The sequence below is a fragment of the Macaca fascicularis genome, chromosome 6 (genome assembly GCF_037993035.2).
Source record: "Macaca fascicularis isolate 582-1 chromosome 6, T2T-MFA8v1.1".
Lineage (NCBI taxonomy): Eukaryota > Metazoa > Chordata > Mammalia > Primates > Cercopithecidae > Macaca > Macaca fascicularis.
Genome location: NC_088380.1, coordinates 43482870 through 43504194, shown reverse-complemented (window position 1 = coordinate 43504194; position 21325 = coordinate 43482870). Strand labels below are relative to the sequence as shown.

Below are 21325 nucleotides of genomic sequence, written 5' to 3'. Positions count from 1 at the left end.
GCCATTAGAAGCATGACACTGAGTAATAGATAAGTCCTAATCATAGTCTTTATTTTAAGACATGTTTTCATAACTGGTATATGCACTTATATTTGTTTATCCACTTGTTTATACTAATGCATTAAACCCTACAATTGACACACTAATTTTCAACAGTTATTATTTCAGAGATGCATGGTATCCATTTCCTGTTGTTCAATTTCTCTCCTTCCATGTGCCTTTACATTTCTATTTTTAAAATGTTATTTTTTTCTAAATTCCAACCTGCCGCCTTTCTTTTTTTTCTTTTTTCTTTTTTTTGATACTGACTTTTGCTCTTGTTGCCCAGGCTGGAGTGCAGTGGCGAGATCTCGGCTCGCTGCAACCTCCGCCCCACCCCCTCCCCGGGTTCAAGCAATTCTCCTGTCTCAGCCTCCTGAGTAGCTGGGACTACAGACGCGCGCCACCATGTCTGGCTATTTTTGTATTTTTAGGAGAGACGGGGTTTCTCCGTGTTGGTCAGGCTGGTCTCGAACTCCTGACCTCAGATGATCGGCCGGCCTTGGCCTCCCAAAGTGCTGGCAGGCTCTTGTAGTCCCAGCTACTCGGGAGGCTGAGGCAGGAGAATGGCGTGAACCCGGGAGGCAGAGCTTGCAGTGAGCCGAGATCATGCCACTGCACTCTAGCCAGGGCGACAGAGCGAGACTCCGTATCAAAAAAAAAAAAAGAAAAAGAAAAAAAAGGAAGTGAGAATGGTCACATGGGAAGCCTGCTCCATACCCAAATCACAAAAACACTTTACAATTCCACTTTCACAATTTGTTGCCATTTTCTTATACTGATAATTGGTATTTAATTAATCTAACAAGAAGTGCATGACAAAGACAGTTTTATTCCCATGTTCCATTCAGATTGTAGCACCTAAGCTCCTTTATATTCAAATTCTGAACTGTCACTGTATGAAAAAAAGTCTTCATAGCTAGACCAAATTAATGCCAACACCAAGTTTCTGGGTTTTAGTTTCTAACATCTAAGATGACAGAAAAGTTTCAAAGTCCAAAGGGTGATTGCTACTGCATGTTTTTTTTATCTCTTTCTGAAGACAACCATTTTTCTGTGCCTGACACATTGCAGGTTGAAGCTATGAGGATGCATAAATCTTTCTCCTGGGATACCTTCAGGAAGGAGTGAGTCTCAGATGTGCAGGCCCTGAGATGGATAGAGTTTGTGAGAGAATAGCCTCCTTGGGCCAAGTATGCACCGGTGATGTACTTTAGCCTTCAGTGTTGCTAGATCTTGAAGTTTTGCTGAATATTTGGTTTTGCTGGATCCAATCCATGTGAATTTCTGAGGTGGGCAGGCCCCACATTGGCAGAATTATGCAACTGTCTGAGAATGCCTGACCTGGAGCTGATGCCCTGAAATGCCATGATTGTCAATTCAAAAGGCAAAGGGCTGGGGGTCTTCCTTATGGCCCACTAAATTTAATTTCCACCTCCACCCTGTGAATGTAAACTTTACACCATTGAAGGAACATTTATTGACGGTTGTTCTCTGCTCTCAGCAGGGAGGCCAAGCTCAGTTTCAAGAGAACCCCAGGACAGTGGACCACTGCTCCTTCCCACCCTGGTGATATCCACAGCTATTCAAAGGCTCCCTGGAGTTCAGCCTCCAGCTCTGATCTGGGTCCCAGTCCCTTTCATGCCCCCGCCCACCTGTGTGTGTTTCAAATCCTGACTCCACCAACCTCAAATCTATTTCACAGGTGGAGAATATGGAAGAATGCTTTAATCTTCATGTACAAAAAACTATGAACTCTGAGAAGATCTAAAAGTAGAGTTCCTTAGCACATTGTTGATTATGCAGATAGAATTTTTCCAATTGAAAAACCTTGAAGGCATTCAGAAGATGAAGAACAAAATATGGAAGGATCTCCACTGCAGAGACTTCCAGCTCCAGGCAGGGCACGGTCCTATGAAAGTCCCCAAGAACAGCATGAGGGCTCCCACTGGGGTGCATGAGCTTCTTCCAGGGCATTGATAGAAAGGAGTGGTGCCATGAGCCATGACCAAGACTGGGGTTCCTTTGTTTTCTGGGTTCTAGTCTGTCCTAAGCCTTAGTTTTCAGCAATTTCTTCTGGGCATCCTGGGCTCTGCTCTGGGCATCTATCTGTCCAACTTTGCTGATTGGCATCTCCTGGCTGGGTCATGGCCCATTGTGTTGTGTTGTCTATAGCATACACTTAGTTTTCTTTTTTTTTGTTTGTAAGTGATTTATTAGGAAGTAGTTTTTTAAAATGCTACTTTCTTTTTTTAATTTTTTTTATTATTATAAAGTTCTAGGGTACATGTGTACAACGTGCAGGTTTGTTACATATGTATACATGCGCCATGTTGGTGTGCTGCACCCATTGACTCGTCATTTACATTAGGTATTCCTCCTAATGCTATCCCTCCTCCCTCCCCCCATCCCCCGACAGGCCTGGGTGTGTGATATTCCCCCACCCTGTGTCCAAGTGTTCTCATTGTTCAATTCCCACCTATGAGTGAGAACATTCGGTGTTTGGTTTTCTGTCCTTGCGATAGTTTGCTCAGAATGATGGTTTCCAGCTTCATCCACATCCCTACAAAGGACATGAACTCATCCTTTGTTATGGCTGCATAGTATTCCATGGTGTATATGTGCCACATTTCCTTAATCCAGTCTGTCACTGATGGACATTTGGGTTGGTTCCAAGTCTTTGCTATTGTGAATAGTGCTGCAATAAACATACATGTACATGTGTTTTTATAGCAGCTTGATTTATAATCTTTCGGGTATATACCCAGTAGTGGGATGGCTGGATCAAATGATATTTCTAGTTATAGATCCTTGAGGAATCGCCACACTGTCTTCCACAATGGTTGAACTAGTATACACTCCCATCAACAGTGTAAGAGTATTCCTGTTTCTACACATCCTCTCCAGCATCCGTTGTTTCCTGACTTTTTAATGATCACCATTCTAACTGGTGTGAGATGGTATCTCATTGTGGTTTTGATTTGCATTTCTCTGATGGCCAGTGATGATGAGCGTTTTTGCATGTGTCTGTTGGCTGCATAAATGTCTTCTTTTGAGAAGTGTCTGTTCATATCCTTCACCCACTTTTTGATGGAATTGTTTGATTTTTTTCTTATAAATTTGTTTGAGTTCTTTGTAGATTCTGGATATTAACCCTTTGTCAGATGGGTAGATTGCAAAAATTTTCTCCCATTCTGTAGGTTGCCTGTTCACTCTGATGGTAGTTTCTTTTGCTGTGCAGAAGCTCTTTAGTTTAATTAGATCCCATTTGTCAATTTTGGCTTTTGTTGCCATTGCTTTTGGTGTTTTAGTCATGAAGTCCTTGCCCATGCCTATGTCCTGAATGGTATGGCCTAGGTTTTCTTCTAGGGTTTTTATGGTTTTAGGTCTAACATTTAAGTCTTTAATCCATCTTGAATTAATTTTTGTATAAGGGGTAAGGAAGGGATCCAGTTTCAGCTTTCTACATATGGCTAGCCAGTTTTCCCAGGACTATTTATTAAATAGGGAATCCTTTCCCCATTTCTTGTTTTTGTCAGTTTGTCAAAGATCAGATGGTTGTAGATGTGTGGTATTATTTCTGAGGGCTCTGTTGTGTTCTATTGGTCTATATCTCTGTTTTGGTACTAGTACCATGCTGTTTTGGTTACTGTAGCCTTGTAGTATAGTTTGAAGTCAGGTAGCGTGATGCCTCCAGCTTTGTTCTTTTTGCTTAGGATTGTCTTTGAAGGGGGCCAGCCCCTCCACACCTGTGGGTATTTCTCATCAGGTGGGATGAGAGACTGAGAAAAGAAAGAAGACACAGAGACAAAGTATAGAGAAAGAACAGTGGGCCCAGGGGACTGGCGCTCAGCATATGGAGGACCCGCACCGGCTCTGGTCTCTGAGTTCCCTCAGTATTTATCGATCACTATCTCTACTATCTTGGTGAGAGGGATGTGGCAGGACGATAGGGTAATGATGGGGAGAGGATCAGCAGGAAAACATGTGAACAAAGGACTCTGTGTCATAAATAAGTTTAAGGAAAGGTGCTGTGCCTCGATGTACACGTAGGCCAGATTTATGTTTGACTTTACACAAACATCTCAGTGCAGTAAAGAGCAGTATTGTCGTCCGCATGTCTCACCTCCAGCCATAAGGCAGTTTTCTCCTATCTCAGTAAATAGAATGTACGATCGGGTTTTACACCTTGACATTCCATTCCCAGGGACGAGCAGGAGACAGATGCCTTCCTCTTGTCTCAACTGCAAAGAGGCCTTCCTCTTTCACTAATCCTCCTTAGCACAGACTCTTTATGGGTGTTGGGCTGGGGGATGGTCAGGTCTTTCCCTTCCCATGAGGCCATATCTCAGGCTGTCTCGGTGGGGAGAAACCTTGGACAATACCAAGGTTTTCTTGGGCAGAGGTCCCTGTGGCCTTCCACAGTGCATTGTGTCCCTGGGTACTCAAGACTAGAGAATGGCGATGACTTTTACCAAGCATACTGCCTGCAAACACATTTTTAACAAAGTACATCCTGCACAGACCTATATCCATTAAACCTTGAGCCAACACAGCCCACGTTTCTGCGAGCACAGGGTTGGTGCTAGGGTTACAGATTAACAGTATCTCAAGGCAGAAAAATTTTTCTTAGTACAGAACAAAATGGAGTTTCTTATGCCTTCTTCTTTCTTCATAGACACAGTAACAGTCTGATGTCTCTTTCTTTCCCCCACAGTCTTGCAATGTGGGCTCTTTTTTGGTTCCACATGAACTTTAAAGTAGTTTCTTCCAATTCTGTGAAGAGAGTCATTGGTAGCTTGATGGTGATGGCATTAAATCTATAAATTACCTTGGGCAGTATGGCCATTTTCAAGACACCGATTCTGCCTATCCATGAGCATGGAATGTTCTCCCATTTGTTTGTGTCCTCCTTTATTTCATTGAGCAGTGGTTTGTAGTTCCCCTTGATGAGGTCCTTCACATCCCTTGTAAGTTGGATTCCTAGGTATTTTATTCTCTTTGAAGCAATTGTGGATGGGAGTTCACTCATGATTTGGCTCTCTGTTTGTCTGTTATTGGTGTATAGGAATGCTTGTAATTTTTGCACATTGATTTTGTATCCTGAGACTTTGCTAAAATTGCTTATCAGCTTAAGGAGATTTTGGACTGAGACGATGGAGTTTTCTCTAAATATACAATCATGTCATCTGCAAACAGGGACAATTTGACTTCCTCTTTTCCTAATTGAATACCTTTATTTCTTTCTCTTGCCTGATTGCCCTAGCCAGAACTTCCAACACTGTGTTGAATAGGAGTGGTGAGAGAGGGCATCCCTGTCTTGTGCCAGTTTTCAAACAGAATGCTTCGAGTTTTTGCCCATTCAGTATGACATTGGCTGTGAGTTTGTCATAATAGCTCTTATTATTTTGAGATATGTCCCATCAATACCTAGTTTATGAGAGTTTTTACCATGAAGGACTGTTGAATTTTGTCAAAGGCCTTTTCTGTAACTATTGAGATAATCGTGTGGTTTTTGTCTTTGGTTCTGTTTATATAATGGATTATGTTTATTGATTTGTGTATGTAGAATGAGCCTTGCATCCCAGGGATGAAGCCAACTTGATCGTGGTGGATAAGCTTTTTGATGTGCTGCTGGATTCGGTTTGCCAATATTTTATTGAGGATTTTTGCATCGATGTTCATCAGGGATATTGGTCTAAAATTCTTTTTTTTTGCTTTTTTTTTTTTTTTTTTTTTGTGTGTGTGTGTGTGTGTGTGTGTGTGTGTGTGTGTGTGTGTGTGTCTTCCAGGCTTTGGTATAGCATTATGTTGGCCTCATAAAATGAGTTAGGGAGGATTCTCTCTTTTTCTATTGATTGGCATAGTTTCAGAAGGAATGGTACCAGCTCCTCCTTGTACCTCTGGTAGAATATGACTGTGAATCTGTCTGGTCCTGGACTTTTTTTGGTTGGTAGGCTATTAATTATTGCCTGAATTTCAGAGCCTGTTATTGGTCTATTCAGGGATTCAATTTCTTCCTGATTTAGTCTTGAGAGGGTGTATGTGTCCAGGAATTTATCCATTTCTTCTAGATTTTCTAGTTTATTTGCATAGAGGTGTTTATAGTATGCTCTGATGGTAGTTTGTATTTCTGTGGGATCGGTGGTGATATCCCTTTTATCATTTTTTTTTTTGATTCTTCTCTCTTTTCTTCTTTATTGGGCTTGATAGTGGTCTATCAATTTTGTTGATCTTTTCAAAAAACCAGCTCCTGGATTCATTGATTTTTTGAAGCGTTTTTTGTGTCTCCATCTCCTTCAGTTCTGCTCTGATCTTAGTTATTTCTTGCCTTCTTCTAGCTTTTGAATGTGTTTGCTCTTACTTCTCTAGTTCTTTTAATTGTGATGTTAGGGTGTCAATTTTAGATCTTTCCTGCTTTCTCTGTGGACATTTAGTGCTATAAATTTCCCTCTACACACTGCTTTAAATGTGTCCCAGAGATTCTGGTATGTTGTGTCTTTATTCTCATTGGTTTCAAAGAACAACTTTATTTCTGCCTTCATTCCATTATGTACCCAGTAGTCATTCAGGAGCAGGTTGTTCAGTTTCCATGTAGTTGTACGGTTTTGAGTGAGTTTCTTAATCCTGAGTTCTAATTTGATTGCACTGTGGTCTGAGAGATAATTTGTTATAATTTCTGTTCTTTCACATTTGCTGAGGTGTGCTTTACTTCCAACTATGCGGTCAGTTTTGGAATAAGTGCAATGTGGTACTGAGAAGAATGTATATTCTGTTGATTTGGGGTGGAGAGTTCTGTGGATGTCTATTAGGTCCTCTTGGTACAGAGCTGAGTTCAAATCCTGGATATCCTTGTTAACTTTCTGTCTCATTAATCTGTCTAATGTTGACAGTGGAGTGTTAAAGTCTCCCATTATTATTGTGTGGGAGTCTGAGTCTCTTTGTAGGTCTCTAAGGACTTGCTTTATGAATCTGGGTGCTCCTGTATTGGGTACATACATATTTAGGATAGTTAGCTCTTCTTGTTGAATTGATCCCTTTACCATTATGTAATGGCCATCTTTGTCTCTTTTGATCTTTGTTGGTTTAAAGTCTGTTTTATCAGAAACTAGGATTGCAACCCCTCCTTTTTTGTTTTCCATTTGTTTCGTAGATCTTCCTCCATCCCTTTATTTTGAGCCTATGTGTGTCTCTGCACCTGAGATAGGGCTCCTGAATACAGCACACTGATAAGTCTTGACTCTTTATCCAATTTGCCAGTGTATGTCTTTTAATTGAGGCATTTAGCCCACTTACATTTAAGGTTAATATTGTTATGTGTGAACTTGATTCTGTTATTATGATGTTAGCTGGTTATTTTGCTCATTAGTTGATGCAGTTTCTTCCTAGCATTGATGGTGTTTACAATTTGGCATGTTTTCGCAGTGGCTGGTAATGGTTGTTCCTTTCCATGTTTAGTGCTTCCTTCAGGAGCTCTTGTAAAGCAGGCCTGGTGGTGACAAAATCTCTCAGCATTTGCTTGTCTGTAAAGGATTTTTATTTCTCCTTCACTTATGAAGCTTAGTTTGGCTGGATATGAAATTCTGGGTTGAAAATTCTTTTCTTTCAGAATGTTAAATATCGGCCCCCACTCTCTTCTGGCTTGGAGAGCTTCTTCTGCGAGATCCACTGTTAGTCTGATGGGCTTGCCTTTGTGGGTAACCCGACCTTTCTCTCTGGCTGCCCTTAGCATTTTTTCCTTCATTTCAACCTTGGTGAATCTGACAATTATGTGTCTTGGGGTTGCTCTTCTTGAGGAGTATCTTTCCAGCGTTCTCTGTATTTCCTGAATTTCAATGTTGGCCTGCCTTGCTAGGTTGGGGAAGTTCTCCTGGATAATATCCTGAACAGTGTTTTCCAACTTGGTTCCATTCTCCCCATCACTTTCAGGTACACTAGTCAAACGTAGATTTGGTCTTTTCACATAGTCCCATATTTCTTGGAGGCTTTGTTCATTTCTTTTTACTCTTTTTTCTCTAAACTTCTCTTCTCACTTCATTTCATTCATTTGATCTTCAATCACTGATACCCTTTCTTCCCATTGATCAAATCGGCTACTGAAGCTTGTGCATGCATCATGTAGTTCTCATGCTGTGGTTTTCAGCTCCATAAGGTCATTTAAGGTCTTCTCTATGCTGTTTATTCTAGTTAACCATTCGTCTAATCTTTTTTCAAGGTTTTTAGCTTCTTTGCGATGGTTTCGAACATCCTCCTTTAGCTCGGAGAAGTTTGTTATTACCGGTCTTCTGAACCCTACTTCTGTCATCAAAGTCATTGTCTGTCCAGCTTTGTTCCATTGCTGGCAAGGAGCTGCATTTGTTTGGAGGTGAAAAGGCACTCTGATTTTTAGAATTTTCAGCTTTTCTGCTGTGGTTTCTCCCCATCTTCATCGTTTTATCTACCCTTAGTCTTTGATGATGGTGACCTACAGATGGGGATTTGGTGTAGATGCCCTTTTTGTTGGTGTTGACACTATTCCTTTCTGTTTGTTAGTTTTCCTTCTAACAGTCAGGACCCTCAGCTGCAGGTCTGCTGGAGTTTGCTGGAGGTCCACTCCAGACCCTACTTGCCTGGGTGTCACCAGCGGAGGCTGCAGAACAGCAAATATTGCAGAACAGCAAATATTGCTGCCTGATCCTTCCTCTGGAAGCTTCGTCTCAGAGGGGCACCCGGATGTATGAGGTGTCAGTCAGCCCCTGCTGGGAGGTGTCTCCCAGTTAGGCTACTCAGAGGCCAGGGACCCACTTGAGGAGGCAGTCTGTCCATTCCCAGATCTCAAACTCTGTGCTGGGAGAACCACTGGTCTCTTCAAAGCTCAGTTGGAAATGCAGAAATCATCTGTCTTCTGCATTGCTTACACTGGGAGCTGTAGACTGGAGCTGTTCCTATTCGGCCATCTTCGAACAATCTCAGCATATACTTACTTTTCAGGTGAGTGCAGCTTTTCTGTGGTTTCAGCCATTGGCCTCAGAGTGTGGGTCTCAACAGCATTTTTGTCCCCTTTAAACTTCAGGAATGACTCTAGCCTATGTAAGCCCAGCATGGCAGCCTGAATGCACTGCACTTCATATGTGCATAGAACTGAGTACATTGGCAGCACTGGCTCAGAGCAGTGAAGTTGTCCAGTGCCCAGTCCCAGCTTACTTTAGGCTTAGGCCAGGTGGCACGTGGGACTCTGGACATGCTGCCTTCGACAGCTCTTCCAAAGATGATGAATGGGGCTCCATATTTTAGCCTCTAGATCAGGCCAAGCTATGTGGCTGGTCTAGGAAGGGGAGTAAATGATTCTGTCCAGTACGGAGTGTGCTTTTATAGTGTGTTCTGTCATATACAGAATGGCAGACACCAAAGTCCAAATAGTTGGGAGATTATCACTAATTTGTCTGGAAAAATTTCTTTAGGACCTGGTAGCATTCAGGTGAAAATTGTAGGTACAATTGAAAGTCAGCAGGGTTGTTATGACTGAATCATGCAAGAAAAGAAGAAGTGAGGGAAATTCCATGGAAGGTTAGAGTCCAGTTACTAACAGTGTCTATTGTAGGAGAAAAGAAGTTAATAGTTTTTTTGTCACCCATTACCAGAGTTATGGCTTACAATCTTATATCAAAACACAGATTAAGAAGAGAAAACCATTAAAAAATTATTTAACAAAGTTTTCCATGACAAGGGAGCCCTCAGAAATGAAGACTAAAGACCCAATGAAAAGCATATATTTCTATGCTTCGATTCTATAGGCAAGTCATGTAGAAGTATGATTGCACAATAAGTGTATTATGTAGTGCTAATAAATGGGCACTGGGGAACCCAGAAGTGGCTCTCTGTTCAGATTCTTTTGGCCTCTGGGTAAGGAAGTACTCCTCTGGAATAAGGCCTTTATGCCCTACTTTCAGGGGAGGTAGGTCAGAGCATTCCTTTATGGCCAGCTGCCACACAGAAAGGCATAATTGTAGTAATACTGACCTTCTTGCTTCTGTGGTTTTCTCAATTGCCAAGGTACCATGAAACTTCCTTGTGAAGTTTTTCAGTTCAGGAACTGGGTCACTATATTATCTAGTCATTATACCAGTCTCTCAGTCCTGAGAATAGGTCAGCCCAGTTACACAGTTAACAGGACTGTCTCAAGTCAGGGATTGCAGAATGGCATCCACCAAAGTTAGGGCTAAGCAATCATTCATTTAATAAGAGATATTTCCAGCAGGGTGTGGTGGCTCATGCCTGTAATCCCAGCACTTTGGGAGGCCGAGGTGGGCAGATCACCTAGGGAGTTTGAGACCACCCTGACCAACATGGAGAAACCCCATCTCTACTAAAAATACAAAATTAGCCGGGCGTGGTGGCACATTCCTGTAATCTCAGCTACTTGGGAGACTGAAGCAGGAGAATCGCTTGAACTCGGAAGGTGGAGGTTGCGGTGAGCCAAGATTGTACCATTGCACTCCAGCCTGGGCAACAAGAGCAAGACTCTGTCTCAAAAAAAAAAAAAAAAAAAAAATAGAGATTTTTTCATTGAAACAAGAGAAAAACAAAGGTTAATGATTGGAACTAACTATAAACTCAGTTTTGTGGGTCCAGAAGGCAGCCAGTCAGAAATTTTTAGATATTGAGCTTGAAGTATCTTCAGTTTGAATGGGGGCAGGCAGTGGCAATCTGACAGAATTTCCTGGTTTGCAGTTTGCATGAGGTATTCTGGTTAAATTTCTGACTAGTCCATGTATGAGTGGTGGTGATTTCTCTGCAGTCTATATTAACCCATCCAGCTTCAGCTGACAAGACTTCAGGAAAAGTATAGTTTAATTTCAGCAATTCAAAGCCAGAAGGGTAGAAGAAAAATCAGAAATATTAGTTTTAAGAGCCATAGCTAGGTTTTTTTTTTTTAGACGAAGTCTTGCTCTGTCGCCCAGGCTGGAGTACAGCATCACCATCTCCACTCACTGCAACATTCACCTCTGTGTTCAAGCAATTATCCTGCCCCTGCCTCCTGAGTAGCTAGGATTACAGGCATGCACCACCACACCCAGCTAATTTTTGTATTTTTTGTAGAGATGGGTTTTCACCATGTTGTCCGGGCTGGCCTCGAACTCGTAGCCTCAAGTGATCCACCTCCCTCAACGTGCCAAAGTGCTGGGATTACAGGCATGAGCCAATGCGTCCGGCCCCCCCTTTTTTTTCTTTCTTTCTTTTTTTTTTTTTTTTTTGAGACGGGGTCTTGCTTTGTAATTGAGGCTGGAGTGCAGTGGCACAAACAAGGCTTACTGCAGCCTCGACCTCTTTGGCTCAAACAATCCTTCCATCTCCATCTTCCAAGTAGCTGCAACCACAGGCACATGCCTCCATGCCCAGCAAATTTTGAACTTTTTGTAGAGATGGTATTTCGCCTTTTGCCCAGGCTGGTCTCGAACTCCTGGGCTTCAGCAATCCTCCCACTTCGACCTCCCAAAGTGCTGGGATTGCAGGTGCGAGCTCTGACACCCAGCCCATTGCCAGATATTACAGGAAAAAAAAATATTCAAGATCCAGTCTAGATTTCAGGTAGATGACAAAACCTCAAAAACAATGAGCTAGAGTCTAATAACAGGGGCACTATAATTTTTTTTTCTCTGAAATTTTTTTTCTCTATACGTACTCCCTTTTTATCAAACATCATCAAAGTATTAGTACAAGTAATTTGTTTGCAAAATAAATTTTGTGTCTTTAAAGTTGGCCTACTGTTTACACAAATGCAGCAGGAATAGTGTTTTGCCACATAGGCTCTCTTTAAGTTGGCTTTTCTGGATATTTTAATAAGGAATCTCAAATTAGACTTTTAAAAGCCTCTCAAGGCTAGGAAACCATACCAGGATCTTGCTATCACACTTTGCCTGGAATACCTATAGATTTGGGTGAATTCTTCCCTTGTCAAGGTCCTCCAGATATCCTGATGTTCCTTAATCTGCCAGGAAGTGACATTTCTTACTCACCTGTAAGGCCAGGAACGCTTTTAAGTCAGACCAGTTTCTCATGTCTGAGTATGTTGTTTCTGTTCCTAAAAACCACAAAGGAAAGAAAACAGTGATATTACATTCAACATGGTAACAACTCTGAATCTTTGTTCTAACAGTGGAAATATAATATCTCTAGGGATTAAGCCTGGTCTCCAGAATGTACCCAAGGCCGTAGGAAAATAACATTCAGATGTTTTTTAACAGCACTTCCAAGGATGAGCTGAGGGGGTTTCTCAGTATAGGGGAAAGTGTCACAAGGTGTACCCTCTTTTGTTTTGAAGCAGTAAAGGAAGTTCTCATTCTTCCCCATTCTTTGTTCAAAGCATATGAGATATGACCCAGCATTATAGTTATTGTCATGCTACCTTACATGCATGTGAATCTCTTAAGGCTAACTCAATGCTAATGTTCTCTCTCTCTTCTAAATCCCATGAGATCATGATGTATTTTTTAAAACATATATTGCTGGATTCAGTACGCTAATACATTATAATTTTTAACACCTGTGATCATGAGCGCTATTGGCTAACCAAAAAATTGGGGGATTGACAAGAGTGCAAAAAGACCCCTGTCTTTTTGTTGTAAGGATTGTTTTATTTCTCCCACAGTGGATATATTCTTCCCCTTTCTTTCCTCCTAAGTGGATTATTCTTAGAAGCTGTCATAGATAGGGCTTCCTAGAAGATGGTTCCATGTGATCAAGCGAACTGTTGTGTTCAGGGTGGGTTCAGTTCATATTACCCAATGTTCATAAAAGTAGTGAGGGATTCTCTTTAAGAAAAAGAATAAAAATTTTGAGTACAAAATTACAGTCCTGTTCAAAGGGATCCTAAAAGCTAAGCTTCCTTAGCTGCATGGTAAATTCACCTCTGACCCTGCATGATACCCAGTATGGGCCAATGAGGTAGTGTTGTGGGAAACTCAGGACCAGAGAGACTGATATGGAGAACAGGAGGATTGTTTATTTGAGGTACCCACCAGCTCAGTGGATTCGCATCCAAAAAGCTAAGCCTAGAACAAAGACAGAGTGGGGTTTTTATAAGCTGGCTTATAAAAGTAAAACAAAAGCAGCTAATCATATGATAGGTCACATAATCTATAGCATAGCATAATTTGTGGCCTTGCATAGCCGGTAGTCTTGTAGCTGCATTGAAAGAGAAACAAGAACTGGCTAAATACAGACATTTGTAAAACATAATCATGCTTAAGAAGCCTGGACAAGGAGTAACAGTAAAAGAATTTGTCTTTCTCTCTCTCTTTTTTTTTTTCCTTCAACCTTGCTCTGGAGCGGGGGCAGGTGTCTGGAGTCCAATCCTTTGACCTTGGCTTTCCAGACAGGGGTATCTTATAACTGTCCTTGTAGTGAGCTTGCTAGTCAGGGGAAAACTTGTTCTTTTCTTTTTAACCCTTGCCCTGCCTGTTACTTTTCTTGGAGTAAATGAATGCATATTTATTTTTAAATTTTCTGCTTCAGTTGCACAGCATTGAATTGTCTCTTGCTCCGTCCTATTCCAATTACCCTGTCTTTTAACTCTCACTTTCTTTAAAAAAACACTTTTGAATTAAAAAGTGTCACAAAGTTTTCACTTTAGCTAATGCTTCCTGTGGAAGCCAGGCCAATAAAATATGCCTCTCTGTTTACCTTACGTGGTTTGACTTTTTTCTTCTGCGGACTGAATCCTAAATAATTCAATCTGTATTGAAAAGATTATGAGGATGCCTACAATGATTCAGGTCACTATTGACTGTTGAATGGGCCCAAGTGAGACATGATGCCAGTATTTAATAAATCTGCCTGAGCAGGGCAGAAAAATAAAAAGGCCCTTTTAAATATCAAGCAAGTATGAATATTTATATGCCCATTTTGTATATCACTCTTGTCAATCCCCCAATTTTTTGGTTAGCCAATAGTGCTCATGATCACATGTGTTAAAAATTATAATGCATTAGCGTCCTGAATCCAGCAATATATGTTTTAAAAAATACATCATGATCTAGTGGGATTTATCCCATGAACTCAATATTGGTTTAGCACTTGAAAATCAGTTAATATTATTCAACATATTAACATTAAAAAGGAAGTAAACCATGTGATAATATCAGTAAATGCAGAAAATCTTTTAAAAATTTAACCCCTTGTCATTATTAAAATGTATCTTAACAAATTAGAAAAAGTGGATTCCCGTATTTAAAAATATATATGAGATGTACAGTTAATATTCCACCTTGAAAAAAATAAAAATGTTTAACCTCAAAATATATTTATTTGACATATTTTCAGATGACTGTCAGAGAACCAGCGAAAGAAGTAGCCCTGCAATGCGGTGGTTTGTGAGAAAAATTTGCATCTGTAGAAAATCTGCATTGATTCATATAGGCCTTCTCTTGTCTAGATCTAGGAAGGATTAACAGAATCTGAAACCTTAAAAGTTTTCTCTCTCCTATAACCTGTTTTGGCATGATGCACTTTTTTCTGTAACCTCAAGATGGTATATAAGCTCCTGCACCTCACTGAGGGGCTGGGTAATCATATATTTTGTAGTGTTTTCTCCTATTCTGCCTCTGAGTCGATTTTAGAGCAAATGTTCAGAGTGCTAAGAGAAAGATTTCCCTTGGCCCCTGAAAATTTGGTGCTGTGAGCAGGAACAGAAAATTTGGCTCCTTTGGAAGCCCATAGTTGAGGGAAAGCAGGAGCTGATCGGCCAGCGTAAGGATAAAGAATTTTTACCAGCCAGATTCCAGGCCCCACTCTGTGGAATCTGGTCAAGTAGAGAGTAAAAATCACTCTCTATTTTTCCTGTCCAAATCTTGACTGATGGGAGAAAAGGATTTGTGTGACTAGTGCTGGTGTATCAACTCTGTTGTACTTTCTGGTAGTTTGTGGTATGAATCATGTTGTTTCATCCCTTTCCTGCCAGAATAATCTTTTCTTTGTCTCTATCTTTCTGTGTTGTTCTGTCATGAAGAGGAGTACAGGAGTACAGTACAGATGAGATTTTTCTCTCATCTTGTTTTGTTTTTTAATTAAAAAAAATTTTTTTGAGATGGAGTCTCACTCTGTCGCCCAGTCTGGAGTGTGGTGGCACCATCTGGATGCACTGCAACCTCTGTTTTCAGGGGAACCGGCCCCCAATATTTCAACATAGGTTCTTTTCTATTTTTGCTAAGTGTCAGCCGGTCTGATAAATAAAGGGAACGAGTGCAAAAGAGAGAAATTTTAAAGCTGGGTGTCCAGGGGAGACATCACATGTCGGCAGGTTCCGTGATGCCCCCTGAGCTGCAAAACCAGCAAGTTTTTATTAGTGATTTTTAAAGGGGAGGGAGTGTACCAGTAGGGTGTGAGTCACAGAGATCGCATGCTTCACAAGGCAATAAAATATCACAAGGCAAATGGGGGCAGAGCGGGATCACAGGACCAGGGCGAAATTAAAATTGCTAATGAAGTTTCATGTCCCACTGGGCACACATTGTCATTGATAACATCTTATCAGGAGACAGAGTTTCAGAGCAGACAACTGGTCTGACTAAAATTTACTAGGCAGGAATTTTCTCATCCTAATAGGCCTGTGAGCACTGGGGCAGACCGGGCCTTATTTCATCCCTCATCTGCAACTGTAAAAGACAGACAGTCGCAGAGCAGCCATTTTAGAGACCTATGCCTGGGAATGCATTCTCTTTCTCAGGGCTGTTCCTTGCTGAGAAAAAGAATTCGGGAATATTTCTCCTATTCGCTTTTGTAAGAAGAGAAATATGGCTCTGTTCTAATGGTTGTCTCCCTTGTTCCCCGAACATCGCTGTTATCCTGTTCCTTTTTCAAGGCGCTCAGATTTCATATTGTTTAAACACACATGCTTCATGAACAATTTGTGCAGTTAATCATCACAGGGTCCTGAGGCAACATACATCCTCAGCTTATGAAGATGACGGGATTAAGAGATTAAAGTAAAGATAGGCATAGGAAATCACAAGAGTATTGATTGGGGAAGTGATAAATTTCCATGAAATCTTCAGAAGTTATGTTCAGAGATTGCAGTAAAGACAGGCATAAGAAATTATAAAATTATTAATTATAAAAGTATTAATTTGGGGAACTAGTAAATGTCCATGAAATCTTCACAATTTATGTTCTTCTGCCATGGCTTCAGCCGGTCCCTCTGTTCGGGATCCCTGACTTCCCGCAACACCTAGGTTCAAGCGAGTCTCCTGCCTCAGCCTCCTGAGGAGCTGGGATTACAGGTGTGTGCCACCATGCCTGGCTGTATTTTTTGGTATTTTTTATTTTAGTAGAGATGGGGTTTCACCATGTTGGCCATGCTGATCTCAAACTCCTGACCTCAGGTGATCTGCCTGCCTGGGCCTCCAAAGTATTGGGATTACAGGTGTGAACCAGTGTGCGTGGCTAATTTTTTTTTTTTTGACAGATTCTTGTGCTGTCACTCAGGCTGGAGTGCAGTGGCATGATCTGGGCTCACTGCAACCTCTGCCTCCTGGGTTTAAACAATTCTTGTGCCTCAGCCTTCCATGTAGCTGGGATTATAGGCATGTGCCACCACACCTGGGTAATTTTCATATGTGTAGTAGAGACAGACACCATGTTGGCCAGGCTGGTCTCAAAATCCTGACTTCAAGTGGGCCAAAGCCTCCCTTGGCCTCCCAAAGTGCTGGGATTATAGGCATGAACAACTAGTGCCTGGTCCTGTTTTGTTTTGTTTTTTAGAGACAGGACCTTACTATGTCACCCAGGCTAAAATACAGTGGTGCAATCATAGTTCACTGTAACTTCAAATTTCTGGACTCAAGACATCCTCCTGCCTTAGCCTCCCCAGGAGCTAGATTACAGGCACATGCCACCATGCCCAGCTAATTTTTTTTTTTTTTTTTTTTTTTGAGACCAAGTCTCACTCTGTAGCCCAGACTGGAGTGCAGTGGAGTGTTCTCAACTCACCACAACCTCCATCTTCTGAATTCAAGTGATTCTTCTGCCTTGGCCTCCCGAGTAGCTGTGATTACAGGCACCTGCCACCACACCCAGCTACTTTTTTTGTATTTTTAGTAGAGATGGTGTTTCACCATGTTGGCCAAGCTAGTCATGAACTCCCAACCTCAGGTAATCCGCCCACCTCGGCCTCCCAAATTGCTAGGATTACAGGCGTGAGTGAGCCATGGTGCCCAACCCCAGCTAATTTTTTAAAAATACTTTTGTAGAGACAGGTCTCCTTATGTGCCCAGGCTGCTCACGAGCTCCTGGCCTCCCAAAGCACTAGGATTACAGGTGTAAGCCACCATGCCCAGCCTGAAATAGTTAATATGCCAGAGGTATATTGGTGTATTGGGGTGGTGTATTTTGGTGTCCTACAGTCATATTTTGAGGGAGTGTGTCCAGAACAATCAACTGAGAGTTTAGGTTGGTATCTTGGAGTGTTAGGGGGAAGGGACACAGTAAAATCACACACACACACACACACACACACACACACACACACACACACACACACACAATATTAGAAGATGAGCTTTAAATTTACACCAAAAGTTGATTTAACACTGAATGCTAAAATTACATTTATCTATTCAACCACAGGCAGAGCTATACACACTCCAACTTCCTTAAGTGAGGTTGTGCAACTACATAATGGAGAGAATTAAGAAGCAAGCCCAGAACAAAGCTTGTGCTCACCAGTTTTTGGTTGAGAATGAAACAAGGTAAAGCACAAAATACAGTTGGCACACTGTCTATCGAAAATAATGATTTTTGTGCCACAAACCACACAATATGTGAGGAGAACTAAAAGGGGAGCCAAGGAGCTGAAAGTGTTTATGAGAAATTGCACCTTACAGATACTGGAGGAGTGAGGAAGATGATTTTCCCACTCACCCAACCATTTCCATGTATCGAACTACACTGTGAAAAAACAAATATGATAATATAAATAGGTTTTAAAAATCACAACTCAGCTTGGCACGGTTGCTCATGCCTATAATCCCAGCACTTTGGGAGGCCAAGGCAGGTGGATCACATGAGACCAGGAGTTCGAGACCAGCCTGGCTAACATGGCGAAACCCCGTCTCTTCTAAAATAACAAAAATTATCTGGGCATTGTGGCAAGTGTCTGTGGTCCCTGTACTCAGGAGGCTGAGGCACAAGAATGGCTTGAACCTGGGAGGCAGAGGTTACAGTGAGCCGAGATCATGTCACTACACTCCAGCCTGGGTGATAGAGCAAGATTCTGTCTCAAAAATAAATAAATAAATAAATAAATAAACAAATAAATAGAAATAATTTAAAAAATAAAAAATAACTCTAATCTCTATGCAATTTTCAAGAGGCAAACAAGCTAAAATTACACCACCGGTTGAAAATAAAGGAGTGGATACCTGAATTTAATCAATTCTAGGGTAAATATTTTTCTTATTTTAGTGTCTCTGAAATAGGTATATATTTTAAAATGGGTGGCCTCTTACCATTGGGACATAGTATAATTTGCAGCATTTTCTTCTGTTAATGGTATATGTAATAATGTCTCAGGTGACGTATTCTTATGGGGTTCCTAATACTGGCTTTATTTTTATTTTATTTTTTGAGACAACATCTCCCACTCAGGCTGAAATGCAGTTGGTGCAGTCATGGATCACCATTCACTGTAGGCAGGACCTCCCAGGCTGAAGAGATCCTCCCACTTCAGTCTCCACCTAGCTGGGAGTACAGGCACACGTGACCACATCCAGCTATTTTAAATTTTTTTTGTAGAGGCGGGGTCTTGCTTTGTGCTTAGGGTGGTCTTGAACCCCTGGGCTAAAGCAATCCTCCCGCCTCCGCCTCCCAAAGTGCTGAGATTACAGGAGTGAGCTACTGCTCCCGGTCAGCTTTTCTGCTAAAATGCTCTGCTGGGGTGGAAATGAAAGCAAAGCAGTGGGCGGGCATTTGTTTCAAAAAGGCTCTGCCTGGGCTGTTACTTCTGGTGAACTGGTTGTACTTTTTAGGTGGAAACTATGCCATTTTTCCTTTATTCTCCCCTCTGAAAGACCAGGAGGCAATTGGAGGATCCTCAAATACCAGGGAGAAACCCGCTAGCAGAAGATGTAGTATGGTGGAGGGGAAGATCAAGGCAAACGCCTTGGGAGTGGGTGAGAATTGCTACCTCATATTGGGTCTCCTGACCTGTGAAGACCCTTATCTGGGCTCCTCTGGACATGTCCTGTGTCCAGGTTCATCTAGAAAAGAATTGGTTGCATAGCATCTTCAGGATGCGGCTGGGAGATGATGAGTTCGAGTGGGAACGCTCCTGGTAGGATCAGTAGGTCTCTTGGGGAGATTACATCCGGATGTTTAGATTTTGGGGGAAATGTGAAAGCTTATGGGAAAAGGACGATTTTCTTCCAGGCAGTGGCAGTTCCTTATTTCCTATGAGGAAGGAGTTTATAGCCACAGTCTGACTGAAAAGTGTGAGAATTCAAGCGCTTGAAAATTCGCCTGCTTTGCATTTCCCGAAAGAGAGAAAACGTCAGGGATCCATTTCACAGATCAAGGGTATAGGAAAGTGGAGGCAGTTTGAGAGGTTCCCTGGGGTTGGAGAGGGAGCGGACATCTGCCATCAATCCCTTCTCCTGTGCTGGAGTCTTGCAGTCCATTTTTCTCTCCGGTCGTCTTCTAACTCCTATCCCAAAATATGAAGGACATCTGACAAAGTTAATCATCGGAATCAAAGAGCGATTCCTTCAGAATTCCATCCCGCAGGAGAAGTACCGGGACAGCAGGTCTGTCGGCCCCTCTTGTAGGATCCTGAGGGTTCTGGAGGGGGAGGAGAGGCTGGGAGAGAGGGGTGGCCTGGAAGAGCCCAGTCACGGAGGTTGGAAGGGCTGTTTCCTGCGTAGGAAACTGTTGGCGACCAGAATGGTTTTTACTTTATTCCTGGGACCAGCTGGATCTGCTTGGTTCTCAGCACCTAAACCGACTCCTCTCCCCATGCGCAAGGCACTGGGTGGAATGCAAGAACAACGCAGACTTTCTGCCGGCCTCAGTGGCCCACGCCTGTGATCCCAGCACTTTGGGAGGCCCAGGAGGGCGAAACGCTTGAGCTCACGAGTTCAGGACAAGCTTGGGCCACATAGCGAGACCCCTGTCTACAAAAAATACAAAATGCAAAAAATGAGGGGGGGAGGTGGTGCGCACCTGTGGTGTCAGCTACTTTAGAGGCTGAGGCCAGAGAATCGCTGGATCCCAGGAAGTCAAGGCTTTACTAAGCTTTGATGGTGCCACTGCACCAGCCTGGGCGACAGAAGGGGGAAAAAAAAGAAAGAAAAGAAAAAGACAACAGAGCCAGGCACGGTGGCTCGCGCCTGTAATCCCAGCACTTTGGGAGGCCTAGACGGCTGGATTAAAAAAAAAAAAAAAGCAAACAAAAACAGACTTCCCTAAGCCACTGGGGGACAGAGTGGGTAGAGCGGGCAGCACTTTGGTGGAACCGAGCGCTCAGTTGGCCCATCGCTGCACCGCTCCTTTCCCAGCGCCGGCGGTTTCTAACGCCAATGCCACTCCTTTGTCAGCGTCAGCGGATGCTCTCCGGCGGCAATATTCTTGGCGCCAAAAGTTGTCTTAAAACAGCACAGGCATTTGCCAGGGACAGGTGATCGCTGGGTCCCAGCGCCGCTGGTTTCACAACTTAGCATTTTTCCCCCTTACCCCGCGCCCCACCCCCCGCCCACCCGCAGCAAAATCCGTGAACGGAACCTGCGGTTTCTCCGCCGCACCTTCGCCCGTTGCGTCCTGCGAAACCAGTGGATTCGGTGGGGTTACCTGGCGTTTCTTGGCACCCGCACCGCTCAGCGCTTTGTGCTGTCCCAGGCCAGTCTCGGCACCGTTAGTTGCTCCATAAAGGCGATTGTCCGTCGTGGGTAGGAAAGATCGTCCGTCTGCTATTGAAAGACAGTTTTTCAGAAGTTTCCAGTAGAGCCCAACTGGCGGCTTCTCGATCGCAGAACCACTGGTTCCGCGGAGTGGCAGCGCGTGTTTCTCTGTGGCATCCCCACGGGTGTCGTCGAAATCGCACTGTGTGTTTGTCTGGCATCACCGCGATGTGGATAACGTTCTTCAGTGGCTGCGCGGTTTCCTTCACCGAGTTGCTAGTTTTGATCCGCGCTTTCTTCCAGCGAGCGGACCAGACACTTTTCCGCTGGGCTGTGCACAGTTTCTTCGGCTCCGTGAGTTGCTTTCTCCATCCAAGGCCCTAGTGCCGGCGTCACGGTCGCAGCACCTGGCGTTCCTATTG

At 42.8% G+C, this 21325-nt stretch overlaps 2 long non-coding RNA genes across 2 annotated transcripts in view; one reads left to right on the top strand and one right to left on the bottom strand.

Moving 5' to 3' along the window:
* LOC141406987 (uncharacterized) overlaps window positions 1-21325 on the top strand; it is a 125641-nt gene that overhangs the window by 3880 nt on the left and 100436 nt on the right. The gene's annotated exons all lie outside the window — the stretch shown is intronic.
* On the bottom strand, window positions 8034-20627 carry LOC141406988 (uncharacterized). The gene is made up of 3 exons (XR_012413638.1): window positions 19199-20627; window positions 12036-12100; window positions 8034-9610 (listed from the first exon to the last, which is right to left on the bottom strand). It is a non-coding gene; the product is annotated as an uncharacterized lncRNA (long non-coding RNA).